The following is a 27947-nucleotide window of genomic DNA, read 5'->3' as shown; positions in this document are numbered from 1 at the left end:
AAATTTGGACTTTCTGATTATTTGGATATAATGATAGTCTTGTCATAAGTCACATACATAAAAACAAGAAGTGAGATTTCAATATATAATACACTTTTTCTACTTTTCAGGGACTAAGAATTTAGCTACCTTTGACATTCTTTAGAGATTTTTACCACTATTATTATGTAATGATATATTCTGCAATGAGAATTCTAATAATATTCAAATATTTCCCAACAATTTTGTCAACATCCACCAAAGTCTTTCACATCCTGGTACCCACAGAAAGTGATCCTGGGTGAAGGGCACCCTGGAAAAGTATGAGAGTCTGCTGGGACTCTGGCCTGCCAATGCCCTGACCCGACAGTTTAAAGTGAAAGAGAGCTAGACTAGCTCTGCTCACCCTAGAAATGATCTGGGGGACTCCAGAAAAGAAGCTCTGAAAATGGCTAGTTTTTAGTCTCTTCACCAGTGGTTCACTAACTATTAAAATTGTGTTCTTTCAGCATTTTCACTCCACAGCAGCAGCCTGTTGAGTGATGAAGGGAAATGAGAAGCCTCAAAGAAAGGGGGAACTGGCATATATTCCAGAGTGGAGTGAGTAGAAAATCTCTTTGTAGGCAACAGGAAATTTTGCTGACAGTGTGAGAGTGGAACATGATGTCACAGGAACCCTAGCTTGGCCAGCTCAGCATGGCATCCAAGGCAGCTGATCTGTTCATCCAGATTGAAAAGATTTCTTCCCCTGCTGCTCTCTCCCCCTCCCCTTCTCCCTGCCAGTCTGAGTGATAATTGTAAAGCCAAGCAGTTCCTTTCAGAAGTAGGCCAGGGGAGCCAGGGCTGCCTGTTTTCATTGCTGGCATGTTGTAATTATCACCGAGGATGGCTCTGATGACAGCATAATACATGTGGTATTTTGTGCTAAAAAAGCCAATGCCTGAGGGTGAAAGGGTGAAACTTGCAGAGATCTGAAGAACAGTTTGCGGATGACATAAGATCTGTGAAGGCCCCTGTGCCTGGTCACCTTTCTTTGCCCTCAAGATTATCTTTTCAAAATAGTGCATTGACCCAGTTCTTGGGATACCATCAAAAGGGGAAATTCTCTGTTCAGGAACTCTTTCACTGTTAACAGCTGGGCAAAGGGATACCTTAAGAGGTGATTGTGTCATAGTCCAGAGTGAATTGATCTGAACTTGAGAGCAGACAGGTCAGCCTCATAATAGAGTACTAAGAAAAATCAGAATCTAATTGTTAGTTCTGTGACTTTAAGAATTCCAATTAATTTCTTTGAGTCTCATGGGAAAAAAATTATTGTACTAGCTTTATTGGCATGTTAGAATTACAAGACTAAACAAATTCAATCAAAACACTGCACATAAATTCGGCCCAGTGTAAATGCCACATAAACATTACCTACTGCTACTGCTGTATTTACAGTTATTATTGCATATACCAACATGTTTTCAGGGAAGGAACTCTTAGAATCAAAGGTTTATACATACTTGATAAATTCTGTGCTCTACAAGGATACTTCAAAACATTTATAGGGAAAAAGTAAAAGATAAATTTATTTCAGTGCATAATATTTTGAAATACATGCACTTTTTTTCATAATGTACATTTTAGTGACACTTTTGTTTTTGGGTAGGAATGCATGACTTTATTTTTTCCATTTATTATTATTATTATTATCATTATTTTATGATACATTTCCATAGACTCTGGGACTTCCCTACTACCCCCCCCTCAGAGCTCTCCCCTACACACTAACTTCCCCTATATTATTACAATAGTATAGTTCTTCGTACACAATAATATGTCCATTATTGTGGGCATGGACAATAGTAGAGAGTCCAGTCAGCATCCTTTTGTCAAGATATATTTGACAGTTTCATTGGGAGTACGTCTTTGACTTGAAATTAGAGATGCCTACTGCTTTGAATGTTCACATCTAGGTATGATAGTCTCCATTACAGTTACTACACATCCCCTTAAATGAAAAGCCACAAATCATAATCAACAACAGAAAAAAAAACCTAGAAATTTGCAACAGCATGAATTTAAATAACATGCTAATGAATGACTGTGTCACTGAAGAAATGAAAAAGAAAATCAAGAACCTTCTTGAAGAAAATGATGCTACTGTATGAGCTATGAATCAGTGAAGAATTTAATATGAGGAAAAATCCATTTTGAAGAAATGAAAATCAAAACAAAACATTAAATCCATGAGATACAGCTTTCTCTGATCTTTGTTGGTGAGATGTGTCTCTTGTAGGCAACAGATAGATGGGTTTATTTTTTTATCCAGTCTATTTCTGCTAATCTGACATGGATTAATATATCTTTTAATTCTATTTCTGTGAACTTTTTGAAGTGCACAGATATTGTACATATTCTATTAATCTGTGTAAGTGCTACATTATTTTTAGTACTGACTGACCAAACCTAATGACTATTGCACAGATCATTAGAATTATTATATTAGTTATAACCTCTCCAAAAATATTGGAGCTGGTGTAAGTGATGTAGCAAGTGAAGCTGCCACCTGTTGTGCTGTCTTTCCATGTGAGCACCAGTTTGAGTCCTAGCTGCTCCACTTCACATCCAGCTACTTGTTAATTCAGCTGAGAAAGAGGCAGAGAGTGGCCCAATTTCTTCAGACCTTTCAGACACATGGGATACCCAGAAGGTGCTCTTGGCTTGCGGCTTCACAGCCTGGCCCAGCTTTGGCTATTGTAGCCATTTGGGGAGTGAATTAGTAAATGGAAGACCTCAGAATCTCTCTCTCTCTCTCTCTTAAACTCCAACTTTCAAATAAATTCAAAATAAATCTTTAAAATAAAGCTTTAATGTGTCCTATTGATGAGAATTATGAATCAATAATACAAAGAAGAGGCACACAGACCCCTTCCTAAAGCAATCTGTATATTCTATAATTTTTAAAGACACTAAGAAATAAGTTTTCAAGAATCAAGATGGCAGAATAGGGTAAGGACACATTTAAACAGATGGAGAAATATTAGCCAGAGTGAAGCAGAGAGAGCACATTCCAGGAAATAGAAGAGGACAGAACAACAGCAGAGGGGTACCTAGAGACTGACAGACACGGGAAAGCAGCAGACACAGTGGTGTGATGTTGCAGTGACTGATACCCCTGCAGCATTCAGCAAACAGCGATCTGAACTCCACTGGCAGCCGGAACTCCACCAGCAACAAGGTGGGAAGGGACGTTTGCTGGGAGCTCCAGAGTGAACCCAGACAAAGAACTGCTCATCCTGCTGTTCTGTTTGATTTGACCAGGAGCAGAGACAGAGCGGCAGGTCCCAGATGAGCGGTGCAGGAAGAACGTGGATTTTATAACCAAGTCCATCCTCTAGAGCCACATTGGGCGCCATTTTGTGTAAAGAGGCAGGGGCTATGTGGCAGGACTGCAAATGCACGGAGCTAGGAGTGAACTCATTTCTGACTCAGTGAACTGCAACAACGTGGCATACTACAGGTTCCACCCAAGACAGGTTCAGGTAGCCCTCAGATCTAATGGCTAGGAGATCAAGAACTCTAGTAGTGGCACATCAGGTGGCATTTTGTACAGTGTGGAAAAGGTTTTAAAATTGCAAGGGACAACAGTGAGCTGCACATTGCACTGGTCCCACAGAAAAACAATACTGACTACAGCATTGTACGGGCCAAAATGGGTCCGTGGGGCCCTCAGACCTAACGGCCAACAGGTTCCAGCAAGATCAGCATGACCAATAACCTAGCTATATAGGACACCTGGTGTCTCCCTAACCCTAGGACCTACTCCAACCAGAAGTGGAAGAAAGATTGTACAGACAACGGTGCAGCCTCAGCATGGTATCACAGGAGGTGGAGATTGGTGAGCCACGAGTTGGGGCTACGGAGACCATGATGGAAATCTAACATAAGAATCCAGACCAGGAACTTGCTGGAGGGAGTGGCATAAGTGGCTGCAAACAAAGAGCCGTGTACCAACTGTAATAAGTAAAATCGAACTGTAGACCTGTGGGTGACAGAGCTTAGAAATCTGCCCCTAGGAGAAGAATCTGCTAACTGGAAGTACAATCACCAAGAGCAAAAGAAGAGAGAGAGGCACAATGAATATTACTGAAGACTCCCCTGCAAAGGAGCAAAACCCTTTGCCAGGCCCAGAGTTCACTGAGGAAGACATCAAGAAAATGGGGGATACAGAATTCAAAAATTTGTTATAAAGCTTCTTATCAATAATGAGAAGCATGTAAAGTAGGCATCCAAGGAATTCAAGGAATATGTCACACTGAAAATGAACCAAATGAAAGCTGATATGTCAGAAATGAAGAATACAGTGGAACAAATTAGAAGTACGGTGCATAGTCTCCAAAATAGAATGAAGCAAGCAGAAAAAAAAAATCTCAGAATTGGAAGGTATTTCCTGTCACCAGGCAGAAACAAGTAAAAAGGTGGAAGCAGAGCTGGATCAGGCCAAAAAAAGTATTCAAGAATCGAAAGACACTATTAAAAGGCCAAATATAAGAGTTATGGGAGTCGCAGAAGGTGCAGAAAGAGAAGCTGGGTTTAAAAATGTATTTAATGGGGCCCGGCGGCGTGGCCTAGCGGCTAAAGTCCTCGCCTTGAAAGCCCCGGATCCCTTATGGGCACCGGTTCTAATCCCGGCAGCTCCACTTCCCATCCAGCTCCCTGCTTGTGGCCTGGGAAAGCAGTTGAGGACGGCCCAATGCATTGGGACACTGCACCTGCGTGGGAGACCCGGAAGAGGTTCCAGGTTCCCGGCTTCGGATCGGCGCGCACTGGCCCGTTGAGGCTCACTTGGGGAGTGAATCATCGGACGGAAGATCTTCCTCTCTGTCTCTCCTCCTCTGTGTATATCTGGCTGTAATAAAATGAATAAATCTTTAAAAAAATGTATTTAATGAAATAATAAGGGAAAATTTCCCTAATCTTGAAAAAGAATTGGGAAACAACACCCAGAAGGGGCACAAAACTCCCAACAGGTTTGACCAAAAGCGATCTTCACCAAGACACATGATAATAAAGCTCTCTTCAGTCTAATGTAAGAAAAAGATCCTTAAATATTTTTTTACTTTCTAAAAAAAAAAAAGTTTATTTGGAAAAGTCAGCCTCTTACACAAGGTTTTGTATATACTCTCACTCTCAATTACAGTGGTATTTTTCATGCATTGAATATAATGCATTGAATATATCTTTCTGCCTCAATTTAAAAGATATTATGCTAAAAATATATAGTTTTTCATTCTGGCCTACCCTCCCTCATATCCTCATACTGAACCCATTTCTCTAATCAGTTTTGTGAAAAGGGTGATTTGAGTGGAGAGTATGAATGTGTTCAATAATTCTAAGTCACATAATTTTCTTTAAGGCCTTCTCAGAAAAAAAAAAGAAAAACATCAATTGACATATAAAAGAATGCCAATTAAACTCACAGGAGACCTCTGATCGGAAACTCTACAGGCCAGAAGAGAATGGAGTGACATATTCCAGAGTCTAAAAGCATGAATTTGTTGGCCCATCAAAACATACCCAGCAAAACTTTCCTTTGTCTTTGAAAATGAAATAAAATTCTTCCACAGTCAAGAAAAGCTTAAAGAATATGCCTCTTCCAAACCTGCACTACAAATGATACCTAAAGATGTTCTCTTGACAGAGAAGAGGAATAATGCCCACCAAAACCAAAGGCAAATATGAAGAATATCCCAGTAAAATGACAACAGAAGACTAAATCAATGAACAATCCATTCCTAAAATGATAAGACCAAATTACCACTCATACATATTAATCCTGAATGTAAATGGCTTAAGCTCAATGAATTGTCATGGATTAGTAGACTGGATTAAAAAACTAAATCCATCTATTTGTTGCCTACAGGAGACACATCTCACCAACAAAGATCAGTGGAAACTGCATCTCATGGATTTTTATTTTTTTGGTTAGTTTCATCTCTTCAAGACATTTTGTTCTCATTAAATTCTTCAATGATTCATTGATCATACAATAACACCATTTTTTTCAAGCAGATTCTTGATTTTCTTTTTCATTTCTTCAGCGACACATTAGTCATTCAGTAGCATGTTATTTAACTTCATGGGGTTGTTAATTTTTTTTTTCTTTCTGTTGTTGATTATGATTTGTGGCTTTTCATTTAAGGGGATGTATAGTAACTGTAATGGAGACTATCATATAGCAGCATGTTATTTAACTTCATGGCACAGTAAATTTCTATTTTTCTTCCTGTTGTTGTTTTGTATTTTGGCTTTTTCACTTAAGGGGATATATAGTAACTGTGTAATGGACACTATAATATCCAGATGTGAGGATACCATGCAGTATGCATTTGTACTTCCAGCCGAAGATGAACTTACAATGAAACTGTTTACTATATCTTGACAATAGGCTGCCGGACTCTCTACCATTGTCCATGCCTGCAATTTTGGACATATGATTGTGTATGAAGAAGTATACTTTAGTGATGATATAGGGAAACTCTGTGAGGGGGGAGGAAATTGGGGAAGGGATAAGGGAAATCCCATGATCTATGGAACTGTATCATAGAATGATAATAATAAAAAGAAGTAAAATTTTAAAAAAGAACTATAGAAAAAATAAGTTTTCTTTTACCAGAAAAATTTTAATAAATATTATATGTAGTATTTAGTCTTAATATGTTTGCATTAAAGGCACTACCTTAATCTTTTGTATTACTGAGTCACCTTAAATGTTAACTCGTCACATTATGTGATGATTTTATTTATTTAATCATGAATTTCCAACCCAGAAAGGCTTTTCTTTATTCATTATTCAGCATTAAATAGCTGCTTTTCACTTTGATGTAAGTTATTAATTTATAAAGTTATTTTACCTTAAGTCAACTGGAGACAATGCTCAATTTCAGAAGTAGATTTTGAAGATGAGTAGAGCTTAAAGCTTGGAAATATTTATGTCCTTAATATTTATTCAAAAGTTTATTAAAAAGAACACAATAAAAAATAAGTTGCTGTTGAGCAGAAAGATGCCTTTTTCACAATCAGTTTTGACCATTAAGCTTTCATTAAATAGCACAAGTTCTGCTACTAAAGTGACAATGATAAATATCTTGAGGTGCTGGCTATTATAAAAGGCAAATTCAAGATTCATATTAAAAATTAGAGGATAATAGTTTTTAGTTACCAGCTGAGAACATTGAATCAGAGAGGACCATGAAATCCAGGTTCGTGAGATGCCTTCCAGGATATTTGTGGAACATGGGGGGTCGGGGAGGAACATAGATGGCTTTTGTCCTTTGGAGAAGTGACAATTCAGGTAGTAGCTTGGGATCTAGTAGCCAACCTGCTGCTAAAAAAACGAAAGCTTAAAGTCAAAAGTGAGTAAGTGAACACTCACAGATGGAAGGAGAGCTATTCCTGATGACATCACTTGAGTGGATGGAGCCATGTTTAATGGCAGATGACCTACATCCTTGGGCATTGTGATTAGCTTAGCCCGTAAAATGACTGTTGTCACTTTTCTGGGAAAAGTTCTGACACTATGTAGTTCTCACCTCAGGAAGTAGCTGAAGTATTTCCTTGTGTGAAAGAACGATGAAGTCCACATCTTGTTACAGCATGACAGTGATTTGGCACTCTTGCTTGGTTCAAGAGATCCGTGCTCTCTTTTGATCAACTGAGAAATACTGGGAAGGCAGTACACGATGGGCCTTGGAATCAGGTCTGAGTTGGACCATTCCTCATTTTGCAGCTTTGGGAACTCAAAGAGGCAAAGTGGCTTGTGCAAATCTGGAGAGGTGATATGCACTGGAACCAGAGTTCTTCTATCAGAAATTAAGTTATGTATTGCTAGTCAAAATTATTCTGTTCTGTTCAGGTTGTTGCAATGATAACTGACTGACACAAGTTCAACCGTAAACTTAGATTTAGAAGCAGTGATTTTTGAAGCAGTGAGGTCCAAATGTTGAAGGGTGAATGGAACATAGGGCTGTCTCTTGAAGAAATTCATAATGTAATGAGAAGTAGAATTGGAAGAGAAGAAACTTGTGGTAACTTTTGTGAGCCTTGGTTTCCTCATCTGTAAAATGATTTTATCTTGTTTCCAAGGTGTTTGTAAGCATTTAAACAGACCATTAGGAAAAGCACATCACAAGTTGCTTGGGAATGATCATAATTATTACCAACACCATTGCCAGCATTGCCTACACAGATGGCCAAATTATGGCTCAAAATTTACAGATACTTGTGACATTTTGGTTTCCTTAATAATCTTGCTTTCTGACCAGACCTTAGCTTCATGTCAAAGTCAAACAAACAAATAATTTTTAAAAAGAAAAAGTAGAAAAGGGAAATGAAAACTCTGGAACCTGAGCAGTTCTGTTTATCAATACCTCTTAAAAGCAAGCAAAACATCCCAGGAACTTGCACACGATAGTCCATCTCTCCTCGGAGCACTAATCCTTGAAGTGGATGTGTTATGTGCAGATCTGACAAAATGAGGAACATTTCAGTGTAGAAGAGCTTCTTGTCAGCTGAAGACCAGCTTGGCAGTCTCATACAGTTCTTTCTAGGCCAAGAGTTTTCTGTGGTCTCAACTGTTTGCAAATAGGCCTTCATGCTCATTTTCAGGCTTTAATGATTTTTGTTTCAGTAAAATGGTTTCTTTCGGGGTTCAACTATAGTTCTAGCACCCTACTTCACATTCCACTTCACAATTACAGGTATCCAATGTCTTCTGACTGGCATGCTCCTAGGCTTCCTTGCTCTGGACTTGGTGTTTTTATCCTGTTCTTCCTTCCTACATTTACTTGATAAGCAGAAGAGCAGGGGGCAGTACCATGGCACCTACTTATAATAGGGAGACATCTTCTGGTGAGTGCTATTTAGGACCAATATTCTGCATGGTGGTCAGCAGGTGAATAAAGAACACCCTTATTCTTGTTGAGTGGGGCAGAAAAAAGGAATCATTTTAACTGCAGAGTGAAGCACCCAGTGGAATGAAAGGGGGATCCACTTGTTTTCAGGGAAAGACATTTTTCTCTTTCCTCTTTTGTTTACCAAAGATTTATAGTTGGACTTTGGTTGTCTACTCTATGATGGAATAGTATCACAATTCCTCTGAGGATAACATCAAAAGCAAGGAGTATACAGCCTCAAAATTGGTGTTTGTTTGATTTGGATAATAATCTGTGCATCCTCTACAGGCAATGTGTTTAAAATCTGATCCTCATAGTCTTACATTAATATGTTAGGATGAAACGTAGTCCAATTAAAGTGTTGGAAGATGGGGACTTGTAAAATGATACAGGAGACATATCATCATGATGGAGCCCACATGACTGCATCATGGCAGCTTTATAAGGAAAGACCACACTTAGGGAGAGATGGCAAATGTGTTTCCTGTATTTCTCCATTTCCTGTTTACTGTGTGACCCTTTGTCTGTATCCATTGTGCCATCCACCTTCATCATTTGCCAAACAAATGAGGCCACCTAATCTTGGACTATGAAATTGCAAAATTGTTAGTGTAAAATAAACTTTTTCTTACAATGTTTGCATAGTTGAAAGCACAACATGAACCATCTGCTAATTCACTCCTCTCCTTCGCCCCGCGAGATGTCCACAAAAGACAGGAATGGGCTGGGCTGGGCTGGGCTAGACTAAAGTCAGAATCCAAGCACTTCACCAAGGTCTTTCAAATGAGGGCAGATACCCAACAAGCACTTGACCCATTATCTACCACTTCCCAAGGTGCCCATTAGGAGGAAGTTTGATCAGAAACAGGCAGGACTCAAATTCTAGCAAATAAAAACTAATAATAATAGTTTGTTTTCAAGCTTGTTTACAATGAACTCTTCTACATATCTTTGACCAACCATTTGATTATTGTATTGGAAGGTATTCCTAAACTCGGGATCAAAGTGTTCTTGCAGTTTTAAACTCATTTGTGACTTACAGCAAAAACATTTTCAGAAAAGTTCTCAAGAAATAGAATTGCTCTACAGTTTTTCATGGCCCAAGTTGAAGAAAGAATCAGTTGTTTGCTGAAGGTAAATTAATTGTTAACCAAGGCTCCTACAAATTCATCTGTCAAAAGCCTTAGCAGAGATGTTTTGGAGCTGGAGAGACCCACTGAAGTCACTTATCCAAAGTTGCTATTACTATTGACGAACTGAATAAGAAAAATGTGTAATTCTTGAACCCAAGAATGTCTCTCTTCAATCCTTCATTGAATTAGTACATCATGACCTTAACTTGATATTTAATTATTCTACTTATACAATTGTATGCTCCAGATTTTCTTTAATGGGTCTGTTTTTCTGGTCAACTGTCATTTCCCCCACAAGTTTTGAAAACCTTACCCTTTAGATCATAGAGTGAAAATGGAATCTCAGATATGATATCTTAATGTTATTGTTAATTTTTAAGGCTAGAAATTATTTTCTTTATGTTTCTTGCAGGCACAAGATTCAGTAACAGTGGATTATTATTATTATTTTTTTTTTTTTTGACATTTTCCTCCTTAGCATTTCTGCAAGCTCCCTCATGACCACTAGGCGTCAGACTTTCCCGTCTCTCCTCCAACTGTGCTACTTACCCGGTAATTAATTCATTTTCTCAGAGTCATTAGCTCTTATCTAAGGGAGTTTCTTTGTCATCATATGAACATGGTCATTATGATGCAGAATCCTAGCAGATTCCAAAAGGACTAATTCATTCTGCCTCCTAGTTACTTGCTTTTCAACAGAGCTCTTCATTGAAAAGCCCAAGCCTTAAAATAAGGAAGAGGAGGAAGGAAAAACCAGCAACCATGCTGCCTGTCACCATTCCCAAGAGAAGGTGCAGAATGCAGCTACCTGTAACTGCACTACCACAGTGTTTTTACTCTCACTGCTGGTAGCAGGCTCTTGGTGGTCAGCTCTGGGCACCCTCTCCTTCATCCTAAGGACAATGCAATACCTTGGAAGTCATTAGCAGATTGTGCTTTCTGTATGTCAGGTGGGTTGAAAAACATAGAATAGAACATCATCAATCATTCGTGCAATGTACTTTAAAGGAAGTGCTAGATCTAGGAGACTTCAATGGAAGCCTAGGAAATGGTATTACATTATTCAGCTTTTTATTATTTCAACTAAAATATATGAGAGGAGCTTCTTAGGAAGGGAGTGATTTATTTTGATTTATTATATAGGAAAATCATAGTCCAAGATGAGGCTGGTTCTGTTGGTTCAGTCACATCTAGCATGGCAGGAGGATGACAATGGCATAATGCATGTGGAGAGAGGAGCACATGATGGTGCAGGAAATAGAGATGAGACATGTTCTTCCCCCATATGCAGGTATTGCTCCATAAAAATATTATGATTCAAACACAGAGCTGTATCCTAGCAATCTAATCCAATCAAGCCACTTCTTAAAAGTCCCACCTTCAGACAACATAATTGGATCAAGCCTCCATCCTTGATCCGTCAACATTAACCGTTACTGTAAGACTTCAAAGTTTAGTTATCTGCATGACTTTGGGGAGCCAAATCATGAGTTAACGATTTCAGGTATTTGCATTCGTTTAGTTAATCAATTTTTCAACAAGTATTCACTAAGTGCCTGCCATGTGTTGGATATCCTGTAAAGAAGAAACTAGCTGAATCAACACAACCAGCAGTGTAGCTTGAATAAGAAAGCATCACTTTCACATCACATTCAAGTCCAAGCTACTTGATCTTTCTTGCTTTAGAAGAGGTTGTAGATCAGGTATAACAGCCATGACTCATCTCTCCTAATCAAAATAACTCTTTCATAGAAATCATCTCATCTTCTTGTACAACTTCAATATCATAATCTCAGCACTTCTGGCTCCCTTTTCTCCCTGCATCATCTCAGACATAGGAAAACTGAGACACAGAAAAACAGGAGAATTTTTCAATTCACATAGAAGAGAACAAACCAACATTATGTACTCCATGAGCTGCCACTTTTTTCAACCAAGGTACAGATAGAATACTAAAGCGGTCAACACTTGCAGCTTCCAGCTTCCCCAGCAGTGCCTCCCCTGCAGCTCCCCTCCTGACAGCTCAATCAGGAGGTTTCTTGCTCTGGTTTGCTCAATGTCCCTGTCTCCTGGGAATTCTTCTTCAGTGTGTGGCAAGAATCCACATGTCCTCATTGTCACACATAATCATAAGGTTTTGTGCTTTAAATCTGCACTTTGTCCTATCAATATGACCATGTTGACTCCAGCATCAGGAAGAATGCTCATACTGGTACTTTTGCTGTCTTTGGGTAAAATATATCCAGGTGAAATTTGTTGCACTGGTGGTTGTCTAGAGTATGTGCATGGCATCAGCTGCCTTGTCTAGTTTTTATTGCCTGTTTCTTTATAATACATAGTTTAAAGCTTTAAAAAAATACTAAAGTAGTATCTTACAGAAGGCATCTACTTGGCTAAAAAAAAAAAAGAAACTAATGAATAAAAACAAAATGTTTTATTTTGTGAACTACTTTCTATGAAACCCAGTATCCTCCATAAAATATCTATGGGAAGGAAAACTCATTTTGGAGACAACTTCTCACTTTCCTTTCTGAGAGAAAAAAGCAGCAATCCCTGTAAGAGACTAGCTCAACTATAAAGGTAACATTTCTGATTTCTTTTAGCTATGCCAAGCTTTTGCAAAACTGCCTGTAACCATACAAAAGCAGCCCAGTCCTACAGCTGAGGCTTATTTAGATCTACTTTAGTATTTCCAAGAAATCAACACCACTAAAGTGTATCTCCCCCAAATGAATGAGTTTTTTCCCATTCTATTATTTTGAGCTTTGCTTGTACTTCCAGAATTTTTTAGAAGTAGCAATAGCTCTATAAGATGTGGTTTTAAAAGCAATGGAACAAATTTTACAACATCCACAAGAAAAGTCTATATTTCCATTTTATGGATGAACATGCACACTACTAGCTTGTCTCTACCTTCACTATCCCCATGGTATTAATGAAAGATCTGTCAATGTATGGTGATAAAACGGTAAGTCAAAACCATTCAGAGCAGCTGAATTGGATGTCTGCACTTAATTCATGTGGGCACAGAAGATGTGTTTATTCAGTCCTTTCTCAGTGGAAGGTAGTGCCCATAATTTTAAACATAATCCATCTTCCATGACATCTGTTTATGTAACTAACACCTTGTAGAAGCCTCATACCCAGATAGCAACTGGGTTATTTTGACTTGAGACATTGACATTGAAACTTGACATTGAGAATCCAATGGAGAAGAGAGTAATCCAAGAGGAGAAAGAAACTATATTAATTGCCTATTTAATTTTCACATCAGCTTCATACATCACAAATTTATGTAAGTGCTGTTTTTGTTAATTGTAACAGTGAACAATACTTACAGAAATAACAAAAATATAATTGAAAATAATGAAGAGTTGAATATGAATTAGAACTCACTGGCCTACAAGCATTTTCTTACTGCATATTTTGTTGTATGCATAATTTCTGTAATCTCCTCAACCTAAGAAGTCTCTTTTTTAAATAATTCCCACCATGTATCGTTTGATTTTAAAAGCAGTAAAATGGAAATTCATTAAAAGGAAAAGTAAACATCCTAGACCCACAGGCAACAATAATCCTCACATTGTGACTGTTAGCTCTCCTAAACACATGCTTTAAATAACTCAAGATTGATCTTTTGTGCTCTTCATTTTCTTTGAGTTCGTTTTTTTAAAGTATTACTTCCAAAATAAAGAAACCAGCACAGTACCAACAGTAAGACAGTAACGGCAGCTGTCAACATCTTCCTAGTGTGTGAGTCTCGGGTCTCATTTTTAATTTGCGTTGCCAGCCATCAAATAATTCCACTCTAAAATCTTCTTCTTTTTCCTGAGAAGCATTTAGAGTGGCTCTGAAAGAAACATTTATTTCCTTTTCCCACAGCTCCCAAAAAGGAAAGTGGCAGCCTTATTCAGCCATCCAACCAATGCTAAAGCTGCATCTTACCCAGTAGCCTTACACCTTGCTCCCTCAGGTCAGTTTAGCTTTCACATGAGTCATCTGAAAAATTGAACTGGGAAGCTTGGCCCTCAGATTCCACTCCTGTGAAGATATCTTCAGAATAAGCACCCAGCAACCACATTAACTTTAATTGAAAAATAAGATATTCACATGTCCTTTAGAGGTAAGCTAGCTAAGGAAAAGAGCAACCCCATAGCCATGTAGGTACTTTTTAAAAAATATATATGAGCCCTTTATATTTAAGGGAATGTATAGCAACTGTGTAATAGAGATTGTCCTATCCAGAAATGAAGATACAATGCAATATGCATCTCTACTTCCAAATCAACAATGGACTCCCAATGAAACTGTTGACTATATCTTGACAATAGGATGCTGGACTCTCTGCCATTGTTCATGCCTGCAATGCCAGGGTTCATGTAAACAGCAGAATGATGGACTCATGACTATTTAGGAAGTACCATACTATTGTAATAATATAGGGGAAATCGTTGCGGGGCAGGGAATACAGGGGAAGGGTACGGGAAATCCCAGAGCCTATGGAACTGTGTCATAAAGTAATAAGAAAATGAGCCTTGAGCTAGCCATAATGCTTAATTTCTCAACTACAAACCATATATTTTTATTGCGAGCTGTGGAACCTCTTGTGACATTGCATCCTTATTTGGAATCCTAGGAGCTGGAATTAAGAACAGCAATTTCCAGACCTTACATTTTCTACATCTATCCCACTTTTGCTAGGCATGGGTAATTCTTTATCATAGATCTTATCTTTATGTAAATATACCAGTTGATTATACAATCAACTCAGACTATTATCATGCTTAGCTTTTTGACTTTGCTGATCTTGAGTTTCAAAACCTGAGCAGTTCATCAGAATTAACAATAACAATCATTCAACAAGCAAAGTGTTTGAAAACCTCCCAACCACCATTTGATGATGTTTATTGGGAGTTACCTGGATTTTAAGGAAAGTGTATTTTTCAGTCTTGTTCTATTTACATAACTGTACTTGGTACAACTTTATACTTAGTACCATGTGGGATAAAAAGAATTCAAAACCACATGGATGTGTGAGTCTGGCCACATGGCCAGTGAGGTAATATAGAATGCAAAAGGTGTGCGTATGGAAAAAAAAAAAAAAGACTGCAAGGGCACATGGCAAGATGGTCTACTAAGATGAAATTATCTTTATCTGATGGGGTATGAATAGTTTTTGTTTTCTTTATGCTTTATTTTAAAATTTTCACAATTAATATTTACTGTTTGTATAAGTTATGCCATAAAATTTCAATAGAATAACATCCAATATGGGGTAGGGAGTGCTGTCTTACAGCTTGTGGGGGAGCAGGGCACAACCAAGAAGTCTCAATCTTGACTTCTGAACACTTTAGAGGATAGAAAGAGAGAGATGGGCAACTAGATTTGAGAACAGAGAAATAACAATTAGTACTTTGAAACTCTAAGTATCTTTTACAGCAGTGTGAGGCATAAGTGAGATGTACATAGACATGAACTGAGAAAGTCAAGTTTGGAACTTATTGGGAAAAACATCCAACTGCTAGGATTTAGGTCTTGAGTCATCAAAGATTCTCTAGGAGGGGAGCATATGATGAAAGCAGTACACTGAGGAGGGTAACATAAAAGATATTCAGGTTGTATTTGAGAAATAGACAGTGGATGTAAGAGGGAGATGAGGAAGAAGCTTTCAACATCTAAGGCTTAAACTGCCAGAGGCTAGGACTCATTCAAGTGGAGGAAATGGAAAGAAAGAAGAGTGGGGCATAAGATATCAAGCATGCATTTAACTAAGTAACATACTTACAAGTTCAAAAGCAAGGGGAGACTAATTTCAACATGCAAAGTGTGGTAACAGTAATGAGAGTAGTATTCAGATGGAGTTTGCAGAACTCTCTTTGCTGTACAGGAACTATAGAAAGTGGATGGGAGGGGAGGAGTGTAAAAAAAAATAGTGGATAGAATTTGATTGCTGATGGGCCACTACATGTAAAGCCCTGCACAGTAGGGTTGCCATGTTGGTCCACAGATGTCATGAGAACATCTGAGCCCAGATGAGAAAGAGTTCCTGACTCTGGGATCTGAAAGTGATGTCCTCATTAGATCACAGCCCAAGGTTTTCCAGCCTGGGGGAAGGTCAGTTTCCCCTCAGATGATACAAGTATTCTAAATGTTGAACATATGATGCCCTGAGCACGTTTAGCAGATGGAGCTGTGAGGGTGAGAGGGGATTTTGGAAAATGCACTATGATTTTGATAATTTGTCTTGATTGTTCTGTGATGCATTCACAGACTAGACTTTATACCCGTTTCAACTCAGGGATGAAGGCATACAGTGCTCACCTTGCTGAAAAGAGGGACAGCCTTTATGTAGCTTCTGTTAGAGGTTTATAAAATATTAATCCCAATAGACTCTTGGTTAAAACTAAAAATCGCAAGCCTTTCAAAAATCATCACATTCAGGATCATGTTACTTCATGTGACTCCAGCCCTAGTTTGCCTTTGCATTCTGTCATAATTTTAATGCTATTTTTACCCCTACATTTGTTTATCAAGTTGCTTATCTTGAAATGTTTTCTGTTCACCCCAATCCCTACTCTTATGATCAACTATCACTCACTTTAACTGAACCTAACACAGAAAGATTATTCCTAGTACTAATTTCCATATGACAGATTATTTTTAGGTTTGTTTCTATTGGAAAGGCAGATTTACAGAAAGAAGAGATAGAAGGATCTTCCATCCCCTGGATCACGTCCCAGATGGCCACAATGGCTACTGCTGAGCCAGTCTGAAACCAGGAGCTCCTGGTTTTTTGTGGGACTCCGATACAAATTCAGGGTCCCAAAGCTTTTGGCTATCCTCTGCTACTTTCCCAGGCAAAGGCATGGAGCTGGATAGGAACTGGAGCAGTTGGGATGTGAACTGGCATCTATATGGGATCCCAGCATGTGCAAGGCAGAAAATGAGCCAATCAAGCCACTGTGTTGGGCCTTCATGCAACAGATTTTTGTCAAATGAAAACACAGCATGACTATACTTGCAAACCTACATGGACATGAAATAATCCCTGTGAAATAATCTACTTGATATGATGTCAATCACACACATGTGACAACTTATGTACAAGAGAGAACCAAAAGCACAGCATCTCAGAAGTATGTGCATAGTATTATTATAGGGGCCTTCAGCCTCTGCCCCTGTGGCAACCTGGAACTGTAGGAAATAAGATGTGCTCTCTCACTGTGCAAGCTGGAGAAGGAATTAGAAATCAGTTTAGTGTTGTTCTGGCATTCTAAATAAATACTAAAGAGTGGGAACTCAGTAAATCTTCACTTGATTTCACTACATACAGTTGTACCAAGCTTATTGGCAGAGTAATAAGTTGAAAGAATGGATCTTTTTTTTTTAATAAAGTCAAGAAGGGCTTCTTAGTAACTTCCTGGAACTCTGGCTTTCTTAGTGAAAGCACAAAATGCCCCAACTTTTCATCATGTTTGATGGATATCTCTAACCTCTTTGTTAATAAGGTGCTGATATGGTTGCCCTGAGCACCACCTCTCATTTATCTTAAGGACAGTGACATGCTGATGCATTTGATAGGAGCCTCTAATTACAGTAGAATGATAAACTGTTTAACAGCACAGAATCAAGCAGACATTTATTGGGTGTGCACTGCTTACAGAGTACTGTACTTAAAGTTCAAAAGGAGTGTTTTCAATCAGGTTGCCAGTCATTTCACAACTATTCATGGACACCCCTTCTGTGCCAAGCACTGGGAATTCTGTGATGCAGAGTCTACTGGCAGTATAGTCTGTGTGATGTGAGAGCGCTTTCACCCCACACTCAAGTCCAGGCTTTGTGTTCATGTTTGCCTTAGAAGAGGCTGTAGAAACAGGATTAAAGCCATTCCAGACCAAAGTGATTTTCCCCTAGTAATGCATCTCACCTTTGGGATATTAATGTCAGTCTCAGAACTTCCAAACTTCTTTCTCTGCCTACCTGATAGCAGCCCCAAAAGAGAGGGGTAAATAATACTCTCTCATTTCACACAGAGAAAGCAAATCAGAGAAAAGTGGAAGAGGTTTCTCAAATCACATGGATGGACATAGGCCAAACCAGAATTCTGGTCTCCTTGAGCTATGTCTTATGGGACCTCATGAAAATGATTTGAAACCAAGAAATAGTAGAGTAATCCAAGTTCTTTAAGTTCTACCATCTCAGGGCTATTAAAGAAAGACCATTTACGTGGAAAGGAAAATGAAAGACCAACACACTAATCTCTTAGTTGGTCATAAACAATCCATAGAATTGCTTGAGGTCATTCAAAAGAGGATTCCCAGATCAAAGAGTTTGAATCAAATTTCTAGGAATGTGGAAAAGGCTAGCTCCACCAAAACACCTTCAGTGAGAGCCTGAAGATTTGTTACCACTTTTACAGATGAACCGTGTAGAAAACATGATCTATAACAGGAATTAACTTGTTCCTTAAACCTAACATTTTCCCATCCTCCTCTGGATTAACTAAATATGAAAAGCAGCCATCATTGAAAAGATAGGAATGTATGGCAGTCATTTAGAAAAACTGTTCTCTTTGCAAATGGGGTTGGGGAGCCATATGTATGTGAAGTGACACATTTCCTCATGATTGAATTGTTTTCTACAGCTCAAGAGGCTCAGAGCTGGTCACAGGCAGACGTGCCCTTACTGCCTCCAGCCATCTCTGCCCTGTTCAGCTGCCAGGACTGCTCGTACACAGAATGGAAAGTACATGGTGTTTGTTGCCCTTCAGTCCTTGCCTGGTGGCCAGGCTGTGCCTGCCCATGTCTTTCAGAATATTACAGGACTCTGGGATCCCAGGTGTGGTGGAAGTACTCACGTGTAGATCATACATTTTCTCTTATTTCAGATTGTCCTGGGGAGGCAGGCGTGTAATAGGCAGGACCAGGTGAGTTTCCTAGTGAAGAGGTAGTGTTAGGGAAATTAAACAACAGAAATGTATTGGAAAACCAGAAGTCCCTGAAAGTCTTGGCAGCTTTACCAGACGGACTGTTGCTAAAAGCATGTCCAATATTTACCAATAAATGTGCTTTGGGGTTAGGATCAATTTTGGGGAAACAATAAAATGACAGAACTGAAACTAGTTTTTAAGCTCCAAAATTGCCTTTTCTTTGAATGGCCAACCAATGACTTTGTAACTGAAAGCACAGAAGTTGACATAGTTGTAATTTTAATGACACTGGGAAAGTGCCTCCCTTCCCAAAATAATCATACCCCTCTTACCCCATTGCCGTTTTATCAAGACCCTTACCATCCCAGCCTTAATGATGTAGTTCCTCTAAGTTTGTCCTTTTCCGGGCTTTTCTTTTAACTGATAAACTATGCCTCCAAGACATCCCTTATTAACACCTTAAAGCTTATGGGCTGTGATCATCAGCTTGCTCACAGGCCTGATTCCCCAAGATGCCTCTGAGTATTTAGAAGGATGAAATGGACTGGATGACCTGGAAGAAAAAGTGAGAAAGAGTCAGGTGTTGGGGGGGGGGGATTGGAGTGATCCAGAAAGGAAATTGTGAAGTCTTAACATAACACCCTTCCCCACTCCATCTAGAGCAACACCATGCCATGGAAGGCATGAATCTTCAAAACTGCCTGCAAAAAAACCTCTTTGCGAGCACAAAACCTCATTTGCTCAGCAAGTCTTCAGATGTTTGTTTCTGATAGTGCCTCTGAATCTAAGTCACAATTAGTTTATATAATAAACTTGAAGTGGGGGGTTAGATGACATTTATGTCACGTGTATGTGCATGTGTAAGAACATGTATACACGTACATGAACACTTGTGTATTAGTACCACTGCTTCCTCTAAGGTGAAGTTGACTTCCCTTCAGCCACTGGCAAAAATCTGGATCAAACTTTGCAATGGTTAATCTTCTGTAAGAACTCTAAGTAATGTCCTATGTGAAAATTGACCCATGTTTGACCCTTCAGCTATTTTAAACTTATGTGTATAAGTCCTCAGCTCTACTACTCTGTAAGGGCTGAAATATCCTGGCTTCTAGACTCTGCTGGACTCTCCTAACAAGAGAAAGTTGTTGTCAGGGAATAATTAGGTTCTGTTTGAGAGAAGGAGGTAAATGTCAAGAGCTTATTATTTCTGGTCACCGTGTTAGACATTTATATTGAAATGCTACAAAAAATAACACACATGCAGAGTGTTAGAGTCAATGGGGATAATTGCACTGGATAAAGAGAAACTAATTCACTTCTTTTCAATGTCTCTAGCTGGTACATTTTAGAGAATGGATCCCAAGCAAACAAAAATATACTAGATCAGTTTCTCTGTAGAGGACTAAGCCAAAGTTTGGCCTCATCTTACAAACAGATAAATTCTTTAATGTAGGTAGGACATTTCTATCAGTGGCAGCCCTAATCCCACTCCTCGGTGAAGGTACATTATAGTTCTTTATGCAGATCCTTCAGCCTATCTCATTTTCACAAAGATTCAGACATGCTAAGAACATAGTCAAAGCAGACCATGAGATTGCTGGAATGTATGTGATTTGCCATCCCTTTAAGTAGTCCATGAAACTCAAGAGAAACCATTAGTTTTGTCTCTCCCTTAGGTGACTTAAACTAAAGTGGTGACATTTTGATTTTTTTGTGTGAAAACTACAAGTTGTAGAATATGGAGAGAGCAAAGTTGCTAGTAAACCTGAGAAAACAAGAAGTTTGCAGCATAAATGTATGTGAATGATAAGATAGGAATTACTCCATTGGATGTACCTTACCCCAGGTTGGCTTAATGCACTGGAATGGGGTTCATGAGATCCTCTGCCTCTTTTTGTCACAGATCGTCACTGTGTCAAGTAGTGTGCGTTGGGTGCCATGTTTAGGGTGGGTGTATCTCAGTTTGAATTAGTGAGAGCATTTAACCTGGAGGCCTGGGTTAAAGGTGGGATATACACACTGTATATCCAAATATTACTAAAGAGTCTCTATTGCATTCCTTAACATTTTGTACTTTGTAGATTAAAATTTTTCTCTATCATTGTTTCTGTCTCTTTCACTTTCATTCTCTCTCTCAATTACAATTTATGTAGTTGATTGGCAGTTTGGAATTATAGTTCCTGATTTATATTTAAAAAATGGAGAAGTGTAGAGGTTTGATGATTTGTTCAAGGTCACCAACAGCAGAGTTGAATTTAGAAATGACTGCTTCTTGAATCTCTGGGCACTGAGCCAGTCTGCCTCTCCTCATTTTAGCTTGAATGTCACTTTTGTTTGAATTCACTCTTATTTCAAGTTCTGTCTGTGTGTAACATGTACATGAACTGTGTATCACAGCCTTACTGCAGCAGATATTTCTAGCAGGCAATTCCATTCTCCTTTGGAACAAAGCTGTGTTAAGTCCCAGGTGGGGTGTGTGTGTGTTCATGAGGATAACCTTGAGAACCTGGATGGGCCCAGGACTCCTGTGAGGGCAGCATCTTTACATGTAATCCTATCCCAAAGAGATAAAGTCACAGTCACTCACGTCAAGATTACATCCCAAGCTCTGACATGTGCTGTCCTACTCTTATGCCTGTAGAGGCCCCACAGGGAGACTTCAAAGGGGAACCCTTTGGCTGACAAGGAATTAACTTGTCACCACAACATTTGGAACTACTCAGCAGAATGTGCCTTCCCAAGGTGGCCTAGAGGGTAAAATCCTTTATACACAGTGACTCATCACTAATCTCTAGCTAGCTGAGACTTTAAATCAAACCCAGTGTAAAAGACCAAAGTGTGGAAAATGGGAGTTCAGTCTGGGTTAGAAGCAGTTCAGGTCAGCACGAAGGTCGGGGCCTGAGCCTAAACGTGCCTTTTGCCCCTCTAAGCCTTCCCAATAGCATTTAATGCTTGCTCGCCATCTGCAAGCCTTTGGCTTGTCTTGACTGCCCTTTTCAGCCACCATTTTAATCTGCTGCCTTGTGGCTTTTCATTCCTGCTGCCCAATGTCACTCATCTCCTTCTCTTGGCCAGCTTCCTGAGCCAGGAGCAAAGGTTGTTTAAGGTCCCTGAAAATCAACTTTAGTCTCCCACAAGGTGTACTGTTGCTTTCTGATGAAGCCTCACACTCCCAATGAGCTTGTGAAAAATTTCAGCACAAAAATAACCTAACACTGTGCAACACTCAGTCCCAAACTGCTCCTCCATTTTTTTTCCCTTTTTTCCTTCCCCTAAGATGCAATCACTCACACCTGAATCTTTCTAAAGAATTCTTTTAGATGATTCTTAGGACATTTTTTTACATCTAAGATTTGCAACAGCTGAGTTTAGAAGATTCACTTAAAGCCATGAAGTGGCCCTTTTCTTTTTCCTCTGTTTGGATGGCGCCATACAGAGCAGGAAGGATTTGAGCAAGGGATCCCTGCTGAAATGTGAACATTATTGTGGATCATCGGATGTGGAACTTTCTGCTCTTCCTCCAAGGCTGTGTTAGGAGACTGGGATCAATGGCACTGAGGAGTTAGCCATAACAAATCCTTGGGATATCTACTGTTCTGACTCAGTCTCCAAACTAACCTCCAGCAGTAGGATGAACCCCCCCAGATGAGTCCCTGAGCAGCTCTGAAATGCTGACATAATACGCTTCAGAAATAACCCAACAGAGAACATTGTGAAATCAGTAAGAGCAGTCTCTCAGCTATTGCCTTGCCAAATGGATTCCTTGATAGAGAACAGTACCTCTGTGAGTCAAGATGACACAGTCCACAGGTTTACCCTGGGTATTCCTTTTTCTGATTCAACACATTCATTTGCTCATTTTCTGTGGTTAATGAGCAGATGACCATGTAAAAAGAAATGACAGGAACACTTACATATGAGCAAGAGGGTTTTCTTTTAGGTGGAGTAAACTATATCTACTAAAATATTTATAAAATAAAGCAGAAGTAATATGTATTACAGGTGAATAGTAACTAAGTAGTTTTTATTTAGCACTCGTGATTTACCTGGTAAAAGGTTGTTTAAGGGCAGAGCAACACATGTCAGAGCTTGGGATGTAATCTTGACCTGAGTGACTGTGACTTTATCTCTTTGGGATAGGATTACATGTAAAGATGCTGCCCTCACAGGAGTCCTGGGCCCATCCAGGTTCTCAAGGTTATCCTCATGAACACACACACACACACACACACACACACACACACACACACACCTTTGGTAAACAGTTTTTGCATGTGTTTTGCTGAAGTGAAATACACATAACATAAAATTTTTCATTTTATCTATTGTAAATATTCAGTTTGGTGGCATTAAGTACATTAAGTACACTGTCACAGCTACATAGCCATCACCACATCTACCCTAAGCCCCACTCCTTCCTACCCAGCTCCTGGGAACCACCGTTCTATGTCTATGCTACTTCAAGTACTCTGGGTACTTATTAAGTAGTATCATACAACCTTTGTTCTCCCATGAAGTGTTGAGCACATTATGTGTATGAAGTTATTTAGTCATGGTAACAGTCCTATGAAGTCAGGAAAAATTCCTTATTTTACAGATGGGAAAATTGATAAACAGAAAGAATCAGAAGTAAACATTGAATGCTCAGAGAGGTCACAGAAAGGAAAGATCTCCCTTGATGTCGTTCTCTAACCTCGGAAGGGTGTGATTCATTCCAAAGGCAGCCAACCATCGCATTGTTGAGGCTGAGGAGCCACCTGTCAGCCTCATCTCAGTTTCTGCATGAGAGCTGAGCAACTGGACCTGGCCTTCTGCAGAGAAGAGGGAATGTACTGAATGAGTTAAGTGCCCCTTGTTCTCTCTCTCTCTCCCCTCCACACTCAGCACAGGCTGAGCTGGTGACCCAGGCAGGAACCCAGCCAAAGGATTAGTCCATCACAATGAGACGTTCTATTTTGGGCAGGCAGCAAGAGCAGATGCTTGGTGCCTGCACATCGCCAAGGCAGCGCACATGGGAGGGAGCACACAGCCCCTCACACCCCCTTTCTGCTCCCTTTTGCCACCCAAGGAGGACAAAGGAAAAGGGTGGAGGTACAAAGTGCCCCAGTTGCTGTCTCAGGCTATAAGCAATAATCAAATCTGAAAACATCAGTTTCACACATAAACATTACATTTTGTACTCTGTTAGTTACCACAAACCAGAAAGAACATACGATATTTGGTGTTTTTGGATAGGCTTGTTTATGGACCTAATGGTCACCAATTGCATTTATTGTGTTGTAAAAGACAAAACTTCATAAAATTTCTTTCTTTTTCCTATTTACAGCCACATAGTGTTGTTATGCTTTATTCCACTCCCCCAACCTCTCAGATCCTCCACTTTCCCTCAAATGGCTATGGATTTTTCCCTAAGTGCTTCAATGGGTGTCTACCACAGATGAAATTAGACACTGTCCATAAATTACTACCCTATCCTCTAAATTAGGAAAAGGAACTCAATTCACTGCAATTGACCACAAACATAGTTCCTTTTCAAGGAGTTTTGCTGGCGGTAAGGTCTAGATTTGTATAGGGATGCCTTTGTCCATGTCCCCTTTTAGCCATTCAATTTCTTAGCTACCTTAGACAAGGACAAAGTGACCCTCAATGCTTGTACTCCAGAAGATTTGCCAGGAAGGGAAGGCAAAAAGAAGAAAAACCAGCAGTCAGATGTTTGGGTTGGAAAGACCAAATTTACAATGAAATTGCTTCTTGAGGTTTGATAACTTCTTTGGAAGTGTTAGTCCCTCCCAAACACAGAAAGACATTTTTTGAATCATGCAAAAGAACATTTTGTGGGACTGATACAGTGGCATAGTAGGCTAATCTTTAGCCTGTAAATGCTAGTATCCCATATGGGCACCTGTTTGTCTTGTCAAGTTGCTCCACTTCCAATCTAGTTCTCTGCTTTTGGACTGGAAAAGAAGCAGAGATGGCCTGAGACCTTGAGCCCCATGTGGAAGGCCAGGAAGAGGTTCCTGGCTCCCAGCTTCGGATCACTTCAGCTCTGGCCATTGCAGCCATTTATAGAGTGAACCAGTGGATGGAAGATCTTTCTCTCTGTCTCTTCTTCTCTCCTTGTAAAAGCCTGCCTTTCCGATAAAATGCATTTTTTTTAAAAAAAGAGCACTTTTCAAGTCATACTAGAAATTCTATGGAAGGTTTTTTACTTTAAAGCTGTAACTATTTAAATATCTAAGATAAAAGTCCAATTTGTGGTACAATAGAGTGTTCTGTGTTTTTGCGGTATTGTTTGTTGACATGGTTTTGAAAGTGGCTAGAATTATCACCTCCAGAATTTTCTAGTCCTGTCAGCAAATCTTTAAAGCTTTTTAAAAAAATTTATTTATTTATTTTTATTTAAAAGGCAGAGTTATGGAGAGAGAGAGAGAGAGAGAGAGAAATGCTTCATTTGTTGTTTGACTCCCCAGATGGCCACAACAGCCAGTACTAAACTGATTCAAAACCAGGATTCAGGAGATTCTTCCATGTATACCACGTGGGTGCAGTTGTCCAAAGATTTGGGCCATCCTCCACTGTTTTCCCAGGTCATTAGCAGGGAGCTGAATCAGAAGTGGAGCTACCAGAAAATTAACTGGTGCCCATATGGGATGCTGTTGCTGTAATCCAAGGCTTAAGTTGTGCCAGCCCTAAAATTTAATTTCTAATTAACGTTTTCTGATGTATCTATGTAGATTACCCTTTTCTCTAAGACTGATGAAGTCTTAATGAGGTTCTTTAGTCAAATGTCAAACATTGTTTATATTCCAGGGTCAAGAGTAAGTTCTAAAAGTGTCTAAAACACTCAAACACACACTTTATGAATGTAAATGATAAAGACCCAGAGCTTTGGGGTTCTGCTGGGACTTCTGTGAGTGAAAACTTGAGTGTATCCTGCTGTGCTCTGCCCACCTTCCACATCTCCTTATTGGATCTACACTGAAAATGAACATCTTGCCAAGCTGGATATGGAAGCATATTAGGTTCTTTTAAGGTAAATGAACAATTCGTACCGTGAGTGAATGATAGTTGAATTATACCTCTAGTGAACTAACAGCATTTGTTTTACAACTGAGAAGACAGAAACAATCTCATCCTGATTTTTTTTATGTTTAGTTTTGTTTCAAAGATTTATTTTTATTTATTCAAAGGCAGAGTGAGAAAAAACAAGAAAAAATTATAGAGGAAGGAAGGAAGGAAGGAAGGAAGAAAGAAAGAAAGAGAGAAAGAAAAAGAGAGAAAGAAAGAAGGCAAAAGGAAGATGGAGGCAAAGAAGTATTTTATTATTAGAATTGCATCTTTCTATATATAATAAATAAATATATAACTATAAATATAAAACAAATATGCATATATATTTGTTTGTTTTCTCCTCTCTACATATTTACATGCATAGGGGTTCATTCCTCTCCTTCCTTCTCTTTCCTCTCTGTAGCCCTTTCATTGTTTGTCCCCAACCTACTACAAGGGTGTAATCATTCATTTCATGGTTACAGACTTAACTTTCTGTTATATAAGCCTCGTCCATTCGTAAAGGTGCTTCCCTTCCCCACCACTAATGTTCATCCTTTGTTCCTAGGCATTTTCTTTTCTTCAACCTCAGGATCACTTGTACGTGTTCTTTCTCCAGACTTAACTTCTCTTACACATTCCATCATATCTCATCCCAAGACACAGAACCTCTTTTTATCTATCCCAGGCCATAGTTGATCATTGGTATTATGGAAAGCCATAGTTGTTTCATATCTTCAAAAATAATGCAGTGATTTTTTTTCTTTTTAAAAAAATTTATTTTATTTTTTCTGATGTTACATAGTTGAGAAGGATGTACACCCATAAGCACCACCGATCAGGATTAGAAGGGTCGAGGTATGGAGGAAAGTAGATGAGACAATTGCTTCCAATTTCTTTTTCCTCTCTGTATCTGAGGAAGTGGGGAGAGAAGGGGCTGCTCCCAAAGAGCAGTGATTTTTTTTAAAATAGTGCTCAAAAAAATCTTGGTGACAAATAACTGAAGCCACTGGGTGTGTACATGTGTATGTGAGTAAGTGAGTGTTCTTTGTAGTGAGTACTTGAAAAACCATAGTCCATTAAAAATCCTTATACACAGTCAAGGAGTCTTCAAAGCTTCCATGAAAAAGAAAAATGTATAATGAAAAACCTACAGTTGGATTTAAAAACTTTTGCGCCAAAATTTCTTTTATTTCAATTTTCTGTGAACTTCTTGAAATATATTTGTTACTCAACCAGAACATGAGACTGTTATCCATTTGGGGCGGGGGGGTACACTTCATTGATACAAGAGTTTTAATGCTTTAAAAACATCATTAGAGGGACAGGCATTTGACAGCAGTTACTAAGCTCTCTGACATGCTCACATTCCATGTCACTCTGCTGGTTTCCATTGAGCTTGCAATCCAGCTTTCTGCTAATGTGTACTCTGGAAAGGCAGCAAATGATGACTCAAGTACTCGGGGCCCTGTCAGCCTTGCAGAAGACTCAGATTGGTTTCCTGGCTCCTGATGTCAATCATCTGGTGCAGTGCTGACAATTGCAGGGATGTGGGGCGTGAACCAACAGACTGAAGATCTCTTTTCGTCTGTGTCTCTCTTTTCTGCCTTCCAAATAGAATGGAAAACTAATTATTTAATTGATTATTTAATTAAAATGTACATAAAAGTAATTTAAAATTACAACAATCAAAATGTATCTCCTTATTATCGAAACAGGTGAGACTTTCATGCCTACATTACTCCACACAGGAGCTCCCTCCTGATTGCAGCCCTGAATAAAGAGGACAAAGCCTTGTGACTCCATCTGGGCCAAGGTAGATTATTGCCAAGAATAACCTGGCATCAGGGGATTCAAACTTTTTGCCTTCAAGCTCTGGCATTCTAGGAAGGGCTGAGTTGGAACTGTCACAGAGAA

General features: G+C 39.1%; 1 long non-coding RNA gene across 1 annotated transcript in view; it reads left to right on the top strand.

Annotated features, from left to right (window-relative positions):
- The window catches only part of LOC131480554 (uncharacterized), a 113792-nt gene extending 87533 nt beyond the window's left edge, over positions 1-26259 (top strand). Inside the window, exons 5-7 of the long non-coding RNA XR_009245626.1 lie at positions 18696-18889; positions 25791-26013; positions 26171-26259. This is a non-coding gene — a long non-coding RNA (uncharacterized LOC131480554). The remainder of the gene's footprint in view (positions 1-18695; positions 18890-25790; positions 26014-26170) is intronic.
- The last annotated feature ends 1688 nt before the right edge of the window (positions 26260-27947 follow it).

Source organism: Ochotona princeps, chromosome 6 (genome assembly GCF_030435755.1).
Source record: "Ochotona princeps isolate mOchPri1 chromosome 6, mOchPri1.hap1, whole genome shotgun sequence".
NCBI classification, from domain to species: Eukaryota; Metazoa; Chordata; class Mammalia; order Lagomorpha; family Ochotonidae; genus Ochotona; species Ochotona princeps.
This window is presented reverse-complemented; position numbering and strand designations above follow the sequence as displayed.